Here is an 18,806-nt window from a genome sequence, read left to right as displayed (position 1 = left end):
TGGGCCGGTGGGGTCCATGTCGGAGGCATGGAGTGGCAGCAGGGGGGGGTGAAAGAGTGCTGCACCGGCAGCAAGGGCTGGCGGGGGTGTGTGGGGGCTGTGGTGTGTTGGAGCTGGGTGGCGGGGGCTGCCTGGAGATGGAGCAGGGCCGGGGGGGCTTGGCAGGGATTCCAGGTGCATCAGCTCGGGGGGGGGGGGGGGGGGGGGGCATTGGGGAACGGTGTCCCCGTGGGGGCAGACAGCAGGGAAGGCAGCCTGTCGCGGTGTGCTGGGAGCTGTAGTGCTGGGGCAAGGGGCTGCTGGCCAGCCATGTTGGTTCCCCAGAGCATGCTGGGAGCTGTAGTCTTCTGGCCCTTGGCTGTCAGGCAGCCATGCTGTGTTTGCCAATGCATGCTGGGAGCTGTAGTTTTTGTGGACTGGGCTGCCAGGCAGCCGCATCGCTCCTGGGGGCATGGGGCACAGCGTAGTCCCTGCTGCCGCCACGGCCCCCACAGTGCGGCACGAGGTGTAGTTTTGTTGCCAGTTCCGTGCGGGTTTCTGGGGGCTTCCCATGCAGCAGCTCCCCAACCAGCCATGCAGCCGCACGTCGACAGCGCATGTGTGGTGGCGCGCCGCCCAGTGTCCGCATAGCGGTGCTGCAGCTCGCATGCCGTGTTATGCACATGAAGGAGGACCATGTGGTGCCAGGCCACCGCCTCCTCTCCCCCCTCCCCGCGGGAGCCTGTGCCATGGAGAACACGATGCAGGAGGGCGGGAGAGAAGACACAGCATGAGGTACAAATACAGTAATCGGCTGGCCTAACATCAATTTCCGAGACTCTTCCATCAAAGTCGCAGTCGCCGCTACTGCCCTCAAACAAGCAGGCTGGCCTTTACTGACCTCATCTCATTGCTTTGAAAAATATCCCACCGTTCTTTTCCAGCTCCCCAGTTCTGGTGTCAAAACTCCTCATGCCACTTGCTGGCATTCATGTACATATAATCGGAAGGGTTGCTTCAAGTTCAGGAGTCCCAAAGCAGAAGCCTCCATGAGTTTCCTTTTAATTTTGTCAAAACTCTTCCTACATTCAGGTGTCCATTCAAGAACCCCCTCAGGTCCTTTCGCAGCAGCGTACAATGGTTTGGCAATTAGTCCAAAATTGGGAATCCATAAGCAACACCACCCAGCCACTCCCAGAAATCCTCTTAAATGCTTCTTTGATGTAGGTACAGCAATTCTACAAACTGCCTCTTTTCTCTCAGTACTTAATTCTCTCTATCCTTTGCTGATTTCAAACCCCATATATTGGACCTTTTATTTCCGAATCTGAGCTTTTTTCTTTAGAAACCCAATACCCTGCCAAGCCCAGAAAGTTAAGCAAACTGATGATGGCCTCCAGACATACCTTATAACTGTCAGAACCAATTAGCAAATCATCAACATATTGCAACAATGTTACAGCATCATGATCATTTTGCCATAGTTCCAATTCTTTGGCTAGTACCTTACCAAACAAGGTAGGGCTGTTCTTGAATCCTTGCGGAAGGACAGTCCAGCAGAGTTGTGTCTTTCGTCCTGTAGTTGGATTCTCCCATTCAAATGTGAAGATGGTCTGGCTCTGCTCATCCTCAGTTATACAGAAGAAGGTGTCCTTTAAATCTAATACTATGAAATAAGTATTACTGTTAGGGATTGTAGTAGGGAGGGTATACGGGTTTGGAACCACAGGGTGGGCATCTACTGTCCTTGCATTAATTTCTCCTAAGTCCTGTACCAGTCTATATTCAGAAGAATGGGGCTTCTTTACAGGTAGGATGGGAGTATTAAATTCCAATTGACACTCCCGTAACAATCCATGTTCTAAAAAGGAGCTTTTTATAGGTTCTAATCCTTTTCAGGCCTTCAGCTTAATGGGGTATTGTTTCTTTCTTACCAGTTGAGCTCCTGGTTTCAGTTCAGTCTTTCCCAGGGTCACATTCTTAGCTTGTCCAGGTGTCTTCGATGCCCATACCAGAGGTGTGACCACATTCAGTACTTCCTCTGGAATATTCATTTCTTCATTAGGATCTTTCTCGATTAACAAACATATCTGGGCTTTCCAGGCAGTCTCTGGAGGAATATGCAACTGAACAGAGTCTTCAGAAAACGTTAGTTGTGCATTCAGTTTACAAAGTAAATCCCGTCCAAGCAATGGTAAGGGGCATTCTGGCATCTAAAGGAATTCATGAGTTCATGTAGTATTTCCAATTGAACATTCCATAGGTTGTAAAAATGGCCTTAAAGTCTTTTTCCCTGTTGCACCAACAATGCTTATTTTAGTTCTACTTAAGGGTCCCCTACAACTAGTTACTACTGAATGTGTGGCTCCACTATCAATTAAAAAATCTATTATTTCGTTCCCCATCTTGACTGGAACCAGAGGATCAGCTGGGGAAACTTTATACACCTTATATGCGATTGACAATAACTCTGAGATTGTCATTCCACATGCACCCTCTAACTTTTGTAATTTCTTTCTTATATCTGCTGCCGTTTGACCAATAAACAGCATATTAAATAACTTGGAATTGCTATCATCTTCCGGATTCAGATCTGTCCATTTTCGAGCTACTTCACACAGTCTCTCATAGAAGGCTGATGGGGTTTCCTTATCCCCCTGCCTTACTTCATAGAGTTTATATAAATTCTTAGGCTTTGGCACTCCATGTTGAATCCCATACAAAATTAACTTTTGATATTCCTTTACCCTCTGTAATCCCTCACTTGTGTTTGAATCCCACTCCGGATCCGCTTTTGGGATGTACATATTGGTATTAGGCACCACCCCCTACCCCCACCCCCCCGTTGCTGGATCAGTCCCTCTCTAGCCTTCTCTACAATCAATCTCCTCTCCTCAGGGGTAAACAAATATTCTAGGAGAGCCTGTACATGTCCCCAGTTAGGATTATGAGCCATCATTACAGTTTTAACAGTACTATACATGCCTTCTGGATTGTTTCAATTCGATACAACAAGATTTTTCCTTTTTCTCTTTTAACGCATATATTCCAATCTGATGTTTAGAATCCACTAAACCACATTTCTTCCACATATCCAAATCATTTCTTAATCAAAAAAACATATCCACATATTGTATTTCATCCCGTTTTTCAGTTCCCTGACAAAACAACATTAATTACAATCTAGTCTTGTATTTCAAGGATCCATTCTCAGGCCATTTTTCACCATCTTCCAATTGATATTGTGGCCACCATTGATTAAAATATCATTTTAGCTTACCCTCCAAATTTATTCCAATTCTTCAGGATGCATCCTAGAGCAGAGGAAAGGGGTGCCTCCTGGGAAACAGCAGCACCCATATCGGTACCGAAAAACCGTTCCGGTTTGTTTCTACACAAACCAGAGCGAGGCACGTCTCCCTTCGTTACTCAGAACAGAACAGAACAGAAGAGCGTGTAGAAATAAACAGAACTATGCTGCTGCCGCCTATCTTCCCTGATGCGTCTTATGCCGAGCTTTAATATTCTGCGCACGCTCAAAGGTGAGGGGTCTCTGCTTGGGCCAGGGTCTCCAGCTCGAGGGGTGTGACTTTTAGTATTATAATGAGGATAGTTTGCGTGAGGGTGCCTCTTATCACACTTCTACTAGTTGTTTCAGATGGTTCCCAAAACATCTTAATTAGCTTACATATTTCTCCAGGATGTGTTTTTCTCCCAAGGACAGTAATTCTTGTTTAGACGTGCCACTTCCCAGCCTGAATCTCCCTTATCAGCTTTACGTAAGCCTTGGCCTTCCGACAGCTCCTGTTAGACTACACTGTTAGACTACACTACCACACTCCTTTCCTTGCTAGCAGTCAAGAAACACAATCTGCGTAACACGTACAAGATGCTGACTTGGCCAGTGTCCTGGTTTCAGCTGGGATAGAGTTAATTTTCTTCCTAGTAGCTGGTACAGTGCTGTGTTTTGGATTTAGGATGAGAAGAAAGTTGATAACACACTGATGTTTTAGTTGTTGCTAAGTAGTGTATACACTAGTCAAGGACTTGTCAGCTTCCCATGCTCTGCCAGGTGCACAAGCAGCTGGGAGGGGGCACAGCTAAGATAGTTGATCCAAACTGGCCAAAGGTATATTCCATACCGTATGACGTCACGCTCAGTATACAAACTGCGGGGAGTTGCCTGGGGGGCAGCAGTCACTGCTCGGGGACTGGCTGGGCATCAGTCAGCAGGTGGTGAGCAGTTGCATTACATGTTTTTTTCCCTGGGTTTTGTTCCTCTCTCTGTCTCTTATTGTTTTCCTTTTCATTACAATTTTTTTGTTCAATTATTAAACTGTTCTTATCTCAACCCACAAGTTTTCTTACTTTTGCCCTTCCGATTCTCTCCCCCATCCCACCGGGGTGGGGAGGGTGAGCGAGCAGCTGTGTGGTGCTTAGTTGCCGTCTGAAGCTAAACCACGACACCACTGTTCACATTGCTGCCCCTGTGCACTCGTACCTCTAACACATATTCTTAAGAGAAAGGCTGTATCCCTGGCTTTCAAGGGAATTATAAAGTCAGGGACAAGGAGTGACAGCTGTGTCACTGGCAAGTCACCCCTTCTGACACTAGAGGATTGACACATTAATGCTCTGGGAGCTCTGGGAGCAAATCGTCAGAGCTCTTCCTCGCTCCCTCCACTTCTTTGTCTCTCCCCCCCCCCCCCCCCATAATCCCCACATTAATAAACAAGTTTCAAGGCTGGTATGAAACTTTCTGAGCAGATCAAAATCCAAACCCACTTTTGCCCATAATATTCTACCACTCCTCCCACTTACCTAGTCCTGTCCCAGCTTCTGCTCTTTCACTTGCTTTTCTCCAAAACAGAGGCATGTCACATCCTAGAGAGGGGAAAAAACACACCAAACACACCTTCTCCCCCTCCTCTGTTCTTACTCAGGGTTTACACCTCAGGCTTGAATGCCCAGGTTCTGCAGCTGCTCTAAACCCTTGCACAGATCCAACACAGCCTGAACTGCATTACTCCCCCCCAGGTCACTAATTGCCTGCAGGCAATTTAGTGAGCATGGACTGAAACTCCCAGCCTCCAGCAGCCACTTTCAGATAGACCATCATTTTACCAGACCTCAAACACTGGAGGATCCCTGTGCTTTCACACTAGATACCAAACCTGGGAAATTCCTCTAACATGACAATAACAAACACAAATCTCCTGGGCTGTGAGAGCTACAGCATGATCCCAGCATCAAGCTGCCCTTCCATATTGGCATTACAGCTTTAGCCTGTCCAGCATCTGTACAAATGTGTGTAGCATTACCTACAGAGATGACCATTTCAATGTAAGAGACAACTCCTGTGCACAAAGATCATGCAGGAAAAAAAAGGTTACTAGGCACCGTACAGAGGCCAAGGCAAAATCTGACAGCAAAGATTCAACCTCTGCCTAGAAGCTACGTAAGAACAAACTGGTTTGGTGAACATTAGTTCAAGTGAAAACGCTACGAAAAAAGTTGTGAAAGAGTAACATGTTCAGTTCAAAAACAGGACTGGACAATGCCATGTACAAAACACCACCCTATGCCCAGGGAAGCTCTACAAGTCAGACGTGGTACCCAATAATGACAAACAATGGCTCTTCACATCAGTTTTCTGTATGTTCAGGTTAGTTCTTTTAGTCAGACACAGAAAGCAAAGTGATCTCTTCTTCTGTTGAAGTAATCAATCATTTAAGTAGCTATTGCTAAACATTTCTGAAGAAACCCCAAAAAGTTAAAGCAGGTACTTTTATCCTTACAAGATGCTTATCATGGAAGCATTGAGCTTATCATATCATATGAAATTCTCTTCTCTACTCTCAAGGGACCCATTTTCTCTGCTCCCAAGGAAACCTCTAAAGCTCTTCATGAGTTTTCAGAGCAAGGAACACATAGTTCAGTGCTCACGGCTATGAATGGAGAACATTTACAAAACACTGTAAAGGCAAATAAAGCAAAGAGCAAGCATTAATGGGAAAACCTGGGAGCAGAATGAGAAGCACCACACAAGTAAAACTGTCCCAAGCACTTAGGCCTCCATCAAGCCCTGAGGTTGATGATGGCTGTTGGATGGCTTTCCTCCCCCAGATGGAAACACCTCTCACTACACTGTGCGCAGAGCAAGGAAGGAAAAGGCAATACACCCCGACATCTAAAGGCACAAAACTCCAAGCAAAGGTCACTTTTTTTTTTGTTTCTTTAGATAAACGGCCTGGCCAGTTACAACACCTGCTTATACTGACTTCACCCATCCTTACCCACATAAATTTGTGACATGCTGAGTCAGTGTGGAGAGTCAGGTGGACTTTGATGTCCACACTGCTACCACGGGACTGTTTTTTTAACTTATTGACATTTATCTGTCACTTTGAAGCTGCCCAAGGGTCAGCATGCCCTTGCTACTGGAGGTTCTTGCTCTGTGTAGGTACCAAGGAAGACATTTCTGGTGATGCATTACTTCAAATGGGTAAAGCACAGCAGAACATAATGTTGATGAGCTGCTGAGCATCATCCCCCAGGCATATCAGGCACAAGGGCAAAGCTTGTATATTTAAAATGCATTTGAGTACATCACCATTAAAATACACCACTACCAGATATTTCTCTAGACTGAAGGCTGACGGCAGCGTACAAGGAGAGTCCTTTCTGGACAGCTCACTCCTGGGTAGTAATCCTAGAGACTTCCTTTAATGACGGAAATCGAAAGAGCTTCAATAAGCTTTTAAATTAAGCACGGCAAATAAAAAGCAAACACAACAAACAAAAAATGACAGGTAAATCCCTGAGGCACTAATGAGGAACAAAAGGTCTCCCCTTGAGTCCACTACCCCTCACTAAACAGACAAATGGCTTCAAAAGAGATTCCTGCAAAGAAACCACAGATGGAAGATAACCCTGTAAGTCCAGCACAACTGACCAACATGGAAACGGTAGTGTTGACCCTTCTCCTGCTCCTCCTATGAGCTCTTCGCCAGCCATGTGAAGAGGCAAAATCAAGGATGAACGAATCCAATCTGAGAAGAAGTTGGCCCCAAAAAATTCAAAACGATCAAGAAGTCTATTTGAAATACGGATTCTCATCCACTGTTGTGGATCATGAACCTCGCCCTAAGCACATGTCGTGCCTCAGGATAGGAGGTAAGGACTGTATGAAGTCACCACCGCAAGCAGACATTTGAAACTCAAGCATTCACAACAGGCAGGCAAACCTCTACCCTTTTTTCAGCCATGTTTCAAGTCACACGATACTCAGTCCAGGACTGTACAAAACGTCACTAAACAACAATAGCAGCCTCTTTGCGGGTTTCTTACTCAAAAGCAAAACCCAAAAAGCCATGTACCCTTGGGGAAACCCTGGTCCTTCTGTGTGGCTGGGGTCTTCCTATGGCTCTTCCTCAAGGCAGCAGAAATGACCATGAATGTGGGGAGTCCACACAAATTCAGAAGTACACTTAGTCCTCCGGCAGTCATTACACACACCCCAGAAGTGCCCGTTAGTTGTCTGGCAGTCATTCTCCACAAACTCCAAGTCCTCCACACCTAACCACCTACCTACTGACTCAGTGGAAGTGAGTTGGACCGCAACAGAATTGACACTGCCTGGCCCGGTCACACATATTAGACCACAAATGCTGGTTACAAGACAGAAAATGCAACACTACCAGAACAACAAAAAAACAACCAGAAGACACATCATACAAAAACCAAAGGCCACTACCCAAACCCTAAGAAAGCAAACAAACTAAAAAAGGACTCTCCAAAAAAACCCCACCCAGAACACAAGATAAGGCAAAAATAACCTAATCCCAGGAACCCAGGGCCAACAAACCCAGATCCTGTCCATAACAATCACATGCTTTAATCCAAACTCATGTAAACTCTGGCATCCAATAACCCTAGCATCCCATAACCCTAGCACATGCTAGCCCTAAGATATCAAAACACTGAACATAAACTCCTTGGAGATGTCTGCCAGGGCCTTCAGGTGGCCTCTCATCTCAGACATCACAACTTTGAAGTGGGGAGTGGGACAGAGCCACCAGGACATCACCAGCAGCTATACTCACATCATCCATCACACCCTGAAAAAGTGCCTGCGTTAAACACTCCCAGGGAGAAGCCTGAGGCACTCAGAGCCTTGTAACTGGCCAGCCATGACCACGGGGCTTCAGCTCATCATTTCTGTGTCAGAGCCACCAGGCAGATGACCCCATCCTCCTTGGGAGACCCCTCGGGGCAGCCGAGCCCAGTGCCGGGTGGCTGGATATGGCCTTTGCTCTATGGGGAGCCGCTTCCTGGGAGCAGGATGTCTCACGGGGGCACTGGGAAACCCTCCTCAGGCCTGGATGCCTGAGAAACACCTCTGCGCTGCTCTGTATCTCACCAAAAAATCAGGGGCAGAGGAAGGCTGCTTTGGTGGCCTCCAAGAGAACCACTTCACCTGGGCTCCTCTGCGGCTACTGGGCACCTTTGCTGTCAGGTGGGTCTCAGCACTGCTCTGCCAACAGCTGTCACCTCCCTGCAGGATGCTCTCCAGCACATGGTACGTCTCCACTGGGTCTCCCTGGGGACAAAGATTGGAAGGGAGGGATTTGGTTTGCTTTGCCCCCATTCCCAGGGTGCCACAAGAGAGACCTGCCGCCCCCAAATCAGCTGTGTGACGTGGACACCACGTAGGAGCTGCCGACGTGGGTCAGGAGGAACAGGCCAGACGTTCTCCTGTGCCCCCGCCGCTGGCAGAAAGCAGAGCTGGGGGCACAACGGGGAGAAGCTCAGGGCAGCCAACAGCCAGTGGTGGGGCCCGGCAGGGTGCAGTGCCCATAGAAATGCCTGGCTCCTTGAGCCTCCGCCCTGAGGCTGCAGCGTGGGGCCAGCACTGGCTGGGGCTCCGCTGGGAAAAAACATGTAGGGGTGACCCTGACACCCTGCACATGTACCTGGCACGGGGATTCCATAGCCTGTCCCTTTGCCCATTGCTGCCACAGGATCCAAAAAACAGCGCCACCAGCGCTGACATGGTCCTGAGGCATCTCTTGACAGATGACTCTTCAACCAGCAGGCCTAAAAAGAGGAAAAATTGCCCACAATTAAGCTGTGCTCAAGTTTTTGCAGGCAGCATGTTTTTTGAGCTGCCTGGTGGTGCCATTCCTGGGGAGCGCTCAAGAAACAGTGTGGCTGCCTCTACTTGCAGGCAGGCAGTGGAGTGTGTGCTGTGGGAGTGAGCGATGGTTTGTTTGTGAGGCTGTTGAACGGGTTCAGGCTTTAATTGCACCCAAGCTGGTATGCCAGGTTCCTTCTTCTTTGCAAGTGGTATTTAGAGATTAAATGGTATTTTTTTTAAAAGCAAAACCAACAGGCAAACAAACAAAAAAACAGTTGGGCAATTCCTCCCCCCCCCCTCAGCTGGGCTTTTTTTCCTCAGTCCCAGCCAGTCTGCAAGGTAATGCTCGTCACCAGTATTAGGCTGCAGGATTGGGCCCAGGGCAGAGGGTTTTTAGGCAGCACATTCCTCGAGGCTCCTGGTACTGCAGTTCCTGGGGAGTGCTCAAGAAATGTGGGCAGTTGCCCATAATTGCAATGTTTGGTCTCTTCCCATCACTCTCTCTCTGGCTTCCCATTTTTTAATTACTCCCTCTCTGTTTTTAGCCCATCACTATTTTTTATTTTCTCTTTCTCTGTCCACCTCCCGGTCTGTATTTTCTAATTCTTCTCTGTCTCTCCTATATCCCCTTGCTGGTTTTTTCTTTCTCCACAGTGCTCTCTTCTGCTCCTTTTCCTTCTATTTTTCCTGTCACTGTGTCCTGCTTCCTGGCTTTATTTTTTCTCTCTGTCCTGCAGCCTGTCCCCTCTTTCCTGTTCCCCTCATCCCCTGCTCAGCTGGCTGTGCCTTCTCTCTTCTCTCTAGGCCTCCGTCCTGCTCCCCATCCCCTTTTGCTCTTCCTCCGTCTCCATCCTGGAGGCCATTGCTGTTCTGTCCTTCTCCGCCTTCTTGTCCCGATCCACATCCCTCTGTTTCTCAGTCTCTCCGCATTGCTTCCTGTCCTTCTCTTGCTCTCCCACTCTCTGTCCCTGCCTCTCCCTGTCTCTCTCCCCTCCCTTTTCCCTCTCACCCTTTCCCCTCTGTCCCTCTGTCCTGCTCCCTGTCCCATTGCTCTGTCACTCCGCTCCCCTGGTGCTTTTTCTGTCTCTCTGCCCCCCTGCCCCACTCCCTCACCCCGCCTGGGTTGGTCCGTCCCTCTGGCCTCCTTCCTGCCCTTCTTCTTCTCTCTCTGTCCCTCTGTCCTGCTGCTTAGCATGAGTTTTCTTCCTGACCCCCCCGACCTCCTTCCCCTCCATCTGTTTCCCGCACCATCCCTCTGCCCGCTCCTCACCAGTACTTTTCCTTTCTCCACTCCCTGCCCAGCTCCCCCCTGCTCTCCCTGCCCCTCTGTCCTGCTCCCGTCCCTCTGTCCGTCTCCTGTCCCTCTCCGGCCACCCCACCGCCCTGCCCTACCTCCCTCTGCTGCCCTGTCCCTTGCTCCCCCTCCTCCCTGCTCCACCAGAGCTCAGGGGCCTGGGCCGGGCACGGGCCACAGCAGCCCCGGGCAGGCGGCCCCGGGGCCTGCGGGGGCGGGACCGGCCGGGGGACAGTGTCCCCGCAGGGGCAGACAGCAGGAAGGAGCGCCCCGTGGCATGCCGGGAGCTGTAGTCCTGCGGCGGGGGAGCCTCTGGGCGGCCATGTTGGTGCTGGGAGGTGCAGCCTCTGCTCCAGCCGTGGCCCAGCTGAGACAGGGCTGGGGCCAGCCGTGAGGCGAGGACAGGCAAGCGAGTAGAGGTACAGAAGGGGAAGGGAGGGAAGGACAGACAGACAAAGAAGTGGCTGAGCTGAAGAATTTGCCTGGCAGTGCAGAGAGCAGGAGCTGCGGTGAGTCCCAGGCCCTTGGGGCCATGTCACCCCTCTTCTGCATCTCAGTCCCTCCCTGCCCCTCTTCCCTCTGTGTCATATTTTTTGCTTCCCTGTACCTCTCATCTTCTAGTATTGTGTTCTGCTCCCCGTCCGTCTCTTTTCTCCAAGTCCCTCTTTCTCTGTCGCTCTACCCGTCCCTGTGTTTTGCTTGCTGTCCCTCTCCCCTGCTCTCTGTCCCTCTTTTTTTCTTCTTCTGTTTCTATCCTGCAGCACATTGCTGTTGTTTTCTTCTCTGTCTCTTTGTCCTGATCTGCATCCCTCTCTGTTTTTCACAGTCTCTCTGGCCTGTTCCCTGTCCTTCTTTGTCTCTCTCTGCCTGTATGTCCTGCTCCCTGTCCTTGTCTTCCCCTCTCCCTCTTTCCTTCTGGTTCTCTTTGTTTCTCTCTCTGTTGCTCTGTCCTGCTCACTGCCACTGTGTTTTTTCATTCCGTAATTCTCATCCCACTGTCCCTGTCCTTCTTCCTGTCCATCTCTCCTCTCTCTCTCTGCTGCTCCCTGACCCTTCCCCTCCCTCCTCCCTCCATCTCTCTGCAGGGCTTCTGATACCTCTCTTTCTCCATCCCTCTGTGCTGCTCACCATCCCTGTTCTTCTCTTTATCGTTATTCTTGTCTGTCTCTCTGTCCTGCTCCCTGCCCCTACTCTTTTTTACTCCCTCTCCATCCTGCTGCCCACCCCAGAATTTTTTGCAATGTGTATCCTGCCCCCAGTCCTTATTTGTCTCTCTCCCCCCTCATCCCTCTCCCACTTTGTGCCTCTCTTCCTCTTTCCCGGCTGCATCTCTCTTCACCTCTGTCCTGCTCCATGCCCCTTTTTTCCTCTCACTGTCCCTCTGTCCTGGTTCCTGTCCCCATCTTCTCTGTCTTTATTTCTCTGTCCTGCTGCCTGTCCCATTGTTTCCTGCTATACCCCTGTGTCCAGCTGGCTCTCCCTTGTATTTGTCCTCTCTTCCTCCTTCCTGCTTCTCAGCCCTCTTTTCCTCTTCCTCAGTCTCTGTCCTCCAGCCCGTTGCTGGGTTTTTTTTCCCCCTCTGCTTGGTCTCTTTGTCAGGATCTGACCCTCTCTTTATTTCTCAGTCCCTTTGTTCTGCTCCCTGTCCTTCTTTCTCTCTCCATCTGTATGCCCCGCGCCCTGTCCCTGTGCTCCTCTATCCCCCCTTCCTTCTTCCTCTGCTTCCCTCCCCATCTCTCTTCCTGCTCTTGTCCCCACTTCTTCTTCCTTCATCTCTCTGCAGGTCTCCTTGTGCCTGTTTCTCTTGATTTGTCCCTCTCTCTAGCCTTTTCCCTGCACCTTTCTTTCTTGGCTCCTCAGTCTTCTTCCTTGTCATATTTTTCTCCTTCTAGTCCTCTGTCCTTCTCGCCATCAGCTTAAACTGAATGAGCAGTTGTCCCTGTGCTCTGGTATTTCCTTAGCATTGCCCTAGGGAAGATCTGTGTTTTGAGGGCTAGGGATCATTTAGGAGCTGGTGTCCTTATGTAGGCAGCGGAGCTAGGTGGAGTTAAAGCAGAGGTTGTTCTCAGCTGGTGCTCTGTGCATCTTGTTGAAAGAGCAGGCTGTGGGCCTTATTTTGAAGGAAGGTTTCTTGTTCTGTGCTTATTGCTCCTCAGGACACTGCACAGGAGTTGTGCGGGGGTCTGGAGGGATGGATGGGACCTGCTGTGATTCCTAGTAAATGTGAACTTGAACTTACCTGGACTTGAATGAAACCAGACTGACTGCATATGGTTTTCTTCCCAGCTCCAGTTCCAACCTACATGCTCGGCGCTAATGACCAAGAGAGCCCGAGCTGCAAATTAGCTGAGAACATCACTCACTCAGGTAATGGGGCAGGTGGTCTGTGATAAGGGATGTGTACTTGCCTGATGGTGCTTTCATGAACGTTCTCTGGTCTTGCCACTTCAAAGCGCTTCTTTTTCCCGTAAATTTTAAGATGGCATTTCTTATTCTGGGGCTCTGACTGGAGTTGGACTTAATGTTGAATGGCTGATATAATGGGCTCTGTCAAATGTGAGAGAGAACCCTGCTTTTTTGTTGCTGTTTTCTGACACTGTCTGAACTTTGGTAGGCAAAAGGAAGAGTGGTTGAAAGAGCCTGTTTTTTGAGAGTAATGTATACCTGTAGCGTGCCTGTCTTTGTATGGTGAACGTTTCCTCCCTGCAGTATGATTTTGCTGGGCTGTGAGGGTGTGTTGGAGTAGCAAAGGTAAGAAGTGTTGTCTTTAAAGGTAATGAAGCTGTTGCAAAACTAGCGGGAAAAGAGCTTTTGGTATTGATTGATTTCTGGGAAGCAAGGCAGCAATGAGGAAAGAAAACTGGGGCTTGTCTAAATGGCTCCTTGACCGTAGGCAGGGTTTGAGCCTTTGCGCTAGAGCAGGTCTTTACTCCAGTGTACAAACACAGAGGATGAGCTCTCTGTAAGGAAAGTTTCAGTAGAAGTAAGGCTAAATTTGCTAAATTTGGTCCTCTCTATCTGTTGCAAACAAGAGATGACTTGGCAGCATTTACATCTCGGGTGCATGCTGGTGTGTTAATGCAGGCTGTCGAGGTCTTTTCAGGAGTACTTCTGGACTGCAGGTTGCGTGCCTGGGTGGTACCGAGTCCCAGGATGAGCCAGCTCCTGCTGGCAGTTTTAGCTCAGGTGATGTGACAGAATGGAAACTGTGTTTGTGGTGGATCCCAAACGTGAAAGGTGTGGATACGTTGCTGACGTGCCCCCAGCCCAGAGATGTGGGGAGTTTTGCCACCAGTCTTTGTAGGGATTCTGTTTTCTGCTGGGATGGGTTTCTAGATGGATTTAACAAATGCTTGCCTTTCTGCTTGCTGTGGCTACCTGCAGAAGGGCCGTGTTGTTCGTGTGGATTTACCAGTGTAAGGGCTTTGGAGGAGAACTGGCTAAACCAGCTTTCTTTCTTTGGAGATCACTAGCATTTGTGTAGAAAAGTAGAGGTTCAGTCAGTAAAGCTTATAGCATTGTGCTGTGCTCAGACCATGGAGCTCTGTCTCCTGGAGATACTGTTCATTTGGACTCATTATTTTCTCAGCTAAGTCTTTCCAAGTCTTACAGACTTGAGCCCCTTGGGACGGTGACGCTGTAGTTCAAGTGCTCAAGCGGAAATTTTTGGTTTGCCGTTGCAAATCATCCAAGTCCAGGCTCCCCCCAGGCCTTTTCCTCTGCAGCCCAGGTGAGACCAGAGTTGGGAACTGCCCCATCTTACCAGAGGAGCAGAAACAAGAACCAGAGAAAGTCGTTGCTGCCTCCTTTCCTGCTCACCTGCACTGCACAGTCTTCCCCAACCTTGAAAAAAAAGCTCCTCCTGTTACGGTAGGACTTTGTTAGCAGTTTGGTACAGCTGGAGCAAAGGACAGCACAGGCCATTTGCAGATCCAGAGCCGGGTCAGTCCAGGACAGAGGGGTTCCTAACAGATACACGGGCAAGGCCAAAGGAAACATTCCACCTGTGATGAACCAAGGCTTGGTGGAGAGGAGGGAGACTGTAAAATGAGAGGAGGAATGCTTTAGTCCTGGAGAGGTGGTTGTTACAGGCGGGTAAGAGAACCAAATAAGCAAAGCCTCTCAACAGGGAAAACCAGAGCACAAGTGAAAAGGTTTGTGCGGCAGGCAGCAGAGGTTTGGTCTGAAAAGAAAAAACACTTCTTGGTTTAGGTTTGGTGGGTTTTCTTTCTTCCTTTTCCCCAAAAGACGCATTAGTTTTACAGCATGGGATGGCATCCATGTGAAACTCTGCCGGAGTGGCAACCAATTTTCAGATGAATGCTGTTCAGGCATTTTCATTTTGACTCCTGGCCTGTTCTCCTTATGCGCAAACTACTTGTAGCTGCTGCTCGTTTCTCCTGAAAGATTTCACAGCCTTCTGTACAAGAGAAGCACCGCTTCCTGCTGATTCAGGACTTCTCCTTTAAGCTCTCTTGCCACTACCTCTTCTCTGCTAATTCTCCCTTCTCCTGAGTATTTCACCCAAGTACTCAGTCCCAGAGACAACAGGTAAAACGAGGATCAGAGTGGTGTGTGGCACGCTGAGGACACCCGTGGTAACACCAGCTACAAAGCTGTTTCCCTTTACACTACCCCTCCCTGCCCCCTTTTTCCTTATAGAGCTCTGCTTTGCCATGGCTGGGAGAGGGCTGCTTTTCTTACCAGTAAAAGCACCTGACTGTGCAGCATTTGCTGGTGATCTTCCCATCTGGGCTCCTGGGAAAGCAAAAAATCACACAAGAGTTCTTTACGTATGCTTCAAGTTAGCTTACCAAGTGCTTATAGGGCTAAAATACTCCATAATGACAGAATAATACAAGCACCTACATTGTTGTTTCAAGAAGTGTGCTGTTTCTTCTTTGTTGTGGTTTTTTTTTTTTTTCCCTTTCTCCATGGTTATGACTGGAACCAGGCTGGCAGGAGGTCCAGTTTCTTTTGAACTGCAATGCAGTTGCACAACCGTTTGTGCTTAGAGATTTACTCTTTGGCACTACAAGGCACTGTATAGCTTGCCTTTATTACTCTTGGAGGAAAAAGTCCCCCGAATTTCATGCACTGGGCAGCTCAATCTCCCCCAGTTACAAAGGAGCTTTGAAATGCAGTTGCCTGCAGTGGCCTTTCATATGCTGTTCTTCCTAGGTTACCTGAACCACAATCCCACCAAAGCCAAAGCCCCTGCTTACACATGTAAAGGAGCAAACCCTCCTGCAGAAGACAGATGCTCTCTAGGTCCTTGTTAATATGTGGAGCCCTCCATAGCCAGGAATGGAGGGCTGTTATATGGCTCCAGCCTATGGCATTCTGTGGACTTCCCAAGATGTTTATCTAAGATCACTTGTGGACTGAGTGAGTAACATTTGACCAAGTGTTTGTTCAGACAAGACAAGCATGCTTCCATATTTCCTTGTGAGAGTGGGGTACAAAAGACTCTGAAACAAAATTCATGGAGACTACCCTTTAAAATCCAAATCTCCCAAGAGGTGAATTGGAGTTTCAGAGTGTTCCTGAAATAAAACTCAATAGCAACGGAGTTACTATTAAGCAGGCATCCTTTATTACAGCGCTGGGCAGCACTGGGGATCGCTCCACCATAAGTGCTCCGACAAACAAGCAAGATCGCAGAGGTTATATGTTGCAAAATATACATATTCATAAGATTAATTCATATAAACATGAGATTTCTTGGAACTCATTAATATATGTAAATGTCCCTGACGCATGCGTACTTAAGTCCTTAGGTGGTCGTTAGGGATCCTCTGGTGGTCGTTGGAGGAAGTCAGTAGTCTTCATCACTCTGACCGCTGACTGAACTTTGTCTTTACGCATGCTCAGTCCATCTTTGTCTTACTCATACCTTCCTTGCATATCCAAAATCAGGTGGTTCTTGTGTAGGTTCTCCTTATCAGCCCTTTCCAGGGACACAGGGCCTGAAGAATTCCTTTTTATCTATCTACATTGCAACTATCTCAGCTAACCAAGGATTTAACACAGGCAAAGCATTCTTACTCTAATGATTAGGTCAAATAAAGAATGCTCGTTAGCAATTCTGCTATCTAAGCTTCCTTACTTAAGGCCAACAATACTGGCAAGCTAGGCCAAATTATCTGCGAAAGGGAAACTAAAAGGAAACATTGAGCAACCAAGATATTTACAACATTTCTTTTTGTCTTTGGGGATTTTAGCTCTTTTCATTCGGCTCACCTCTTGAATGAGCTGTAGATGTTTTCAGAGAGCTGGCTCTTCTGGAACTTTTAAGGAGAACCCGTCCTGGTGAAATTGCCTCCTTGGCTTGAGTAAAAGGCCAGAACTTCACTGCTTTTGTGCTGTTGTCCTCTGCCCTAGGTGGTTATTTCCCTGAGAAGTCCAACAAACACATCTGTAAGTGCCCGCCTGTGCAGTCCATGTGCTTCTGGCACAGGGCCATTGAAACCGGTCCTGTTTCAACCGTTGAAACCGTTGAAATCGGTTTAGCTCCGATTGCTCTCTGTGTGGCTTGTATCTGTCCTCAGCCAGAGGCACAGTAGCTTTCAGATAAGGAATGGCACTATTCAAGGGCAAAGTGAGCAATTGGGATCCAAAGCCTGTTTTGGTTAAGGCCATCAGGTGAAAATGTGCGGTTAGAGTTTTCTGTGTCACTTAACCTTTTGATTTCAGTGCTCTCCTCTAGTCCGATCTTGCAGAGTTGTTGCAGAGGCATGGAAATTAAAGAGAGAAAGCACACGCACACCTCACACACACGCACCCCGTCCTCATGGCTCGAGGTGAACAAACAAAATCTCTGGGGCTACGTTGTTTTATGGAATGTGTATCAGACATGCAGTATCAGGGGAGTTGTGCCCAGCAAAGGGCAGACTCCAAGCATGGCTGCAGGTGCCGGGGGCTTGAACAGCGTCACCTGGAAGAGGACAAGGGAAAAAGAACCTCTTGTGCCACTGACAGTCATGCTGGCTGACCCTGGGTTGTCCTGTCCTCTTGCAGGATGGTATGTGTTTCTCCAGTGACAGGAGCCACAAGGGATTTCCATTTCCATTAGGTACATTATTTTCAGAGTTACGTGATGTTCGTTCCCCTATAATTCACTGATTTCCTCCGTAGTACTCACTTCTCCTACTCGACTCCATTAGGTTTAAAGCTCTGTAAGGTGAGGCTGCTCTTTTCAGCTGTGCATTTGTACTTGACCTTCACAAATTTGACAATTCCGATTGTACAGAGCTCAGCCTGTAGCCTGATTCGCTCAGGTTTCCTCCTGCTTTATAGCCAGCACCACTGTTGATTTGATAACTGGGGGTGATCTGTTATCACCCCCAGGAGTGATAACTTGCAGGAGGTCTTGTACACACGCTGGTGAGCCTCTCTTGTCATCCCCCAAAGGACAAACTCGGTCACTAGGCCTGCAGCCGAGCCATTTACGCCTTCTAATGTTCTGTAAACATCTTTTTTCCCCAGTCCAATCATTGCAGTTAATCCAGGATTTCCTAGCACAGCTCCTGTTTGGGTGCCCAAACTGCTGTGGAGCTGGGTTACAAATGTATCCCTGTGGGCACATTATCAAGGCATCAGTCCCCCATCGCGTAAGGATTATAGACATGTAATCTCAGGAGTGCTCAAAGCTCGACCAGATCCTGCCAACTGTGTGGCTGTTAAGGGATGTCAGGAGTGGCCACCTCCTCCAGCAGCCCCAGCCCAGGACTCCCCTGCCCAGGACCCCCCTGCCCACCTGCTGGAGCCCAGCCCAGCAGCTGGGGTCTCTGCCCCAGCTGAGGGACACAGCTGCCTCTTTCCCTATTGCAGGTTCAGCCAGCAGCAAAGCTGAGCTCCATGAGACACACGCACGCACAGGACACAGACAGGACACTGACACGGGAGGTCACACAGCCTGCCATAGACAAGGTGCTGCCTTCAACAGCCCCCCACCCTGCCGCCCCAGGGACCCACATCACACATGCTGACTCCTGCGTGTGCTGCATCTGGCATGTTGGTGGCACATCAGAGTGTTAGAGCTCAGGGTTATCCCTGTCTCTGTGATGGGAAGAGCAGTAGGTGCAGAGACTTTGTTCTCCTGCAGAAGCAGCTTCTGCTTCAGGAGCAGGTGATTAGTGTGTGAGTACAGGATGGAGAAGAAACTCCTCCTGCACTCAGACTGACTCACCGTGGTGTGTGTTTTCAGACTGCTCACATGATGCCTGCTTTCATTTCTTAGTTCAGACCCAGCCTGGGGCTCCCAACTGCCCCCCTTGGTGACAAGGACTCCCCGTAGGAGAGCAAGAGGCCATCTGGAGTCACTGGAGGGATCCAGGGAGAGGATCCCTGACCTGAAGAAACCATGGTCAGGCAAGGCATCATAAAAAACCC

General features: G+C 48.9%; 1 long non-coding RNA gene across 1 annotated transcript; it reads right to left on the bottom strand.

Moving 5' to 3' along the window:
* Positions 1–3,917: 3,917 nt before the first annotated feature.
* LOC142404029 (uncharacterized) lies at positions 3,918–10,580 on the bottom strand. Its single transcript, XR_012773716.1, has 3 exons — positions 10,511–10,580; positions 4,801–4,863; positions 3,918–3,939 (listed from the first exon to the last, which is right to left on the bottom strand). It is a non-coding gene; the product is annotated as an uncharacterized LOC142404029 (long non-coding RNA).
* Positions 10,581–18,806: the final 8,226 nt, after the last annotated feature.

The sequence above is a fragment of the Mycteria americana genome, unplaced genomic scaffold (assembly GCF_035582795.1).
Source record: "Mycteria americana isolate JAX WOST 10 ecotype Jacksonville Zoo and Gardens unplaced genomic scaffold, USCA_MyAme_1.0 Scaffold_58, whole genome shotgun sequence".
Lineage (NCBI taxonomy): Eukaryota > Metazoa > Chordata > Aves > Ciconiiformes > Ciconiidae > Mycteria > Mycteria americana.
Note: the sequence above shows the minus strand (reverse complement) of the source record. Positions and strands in the feature narration are given on the sequence as shown.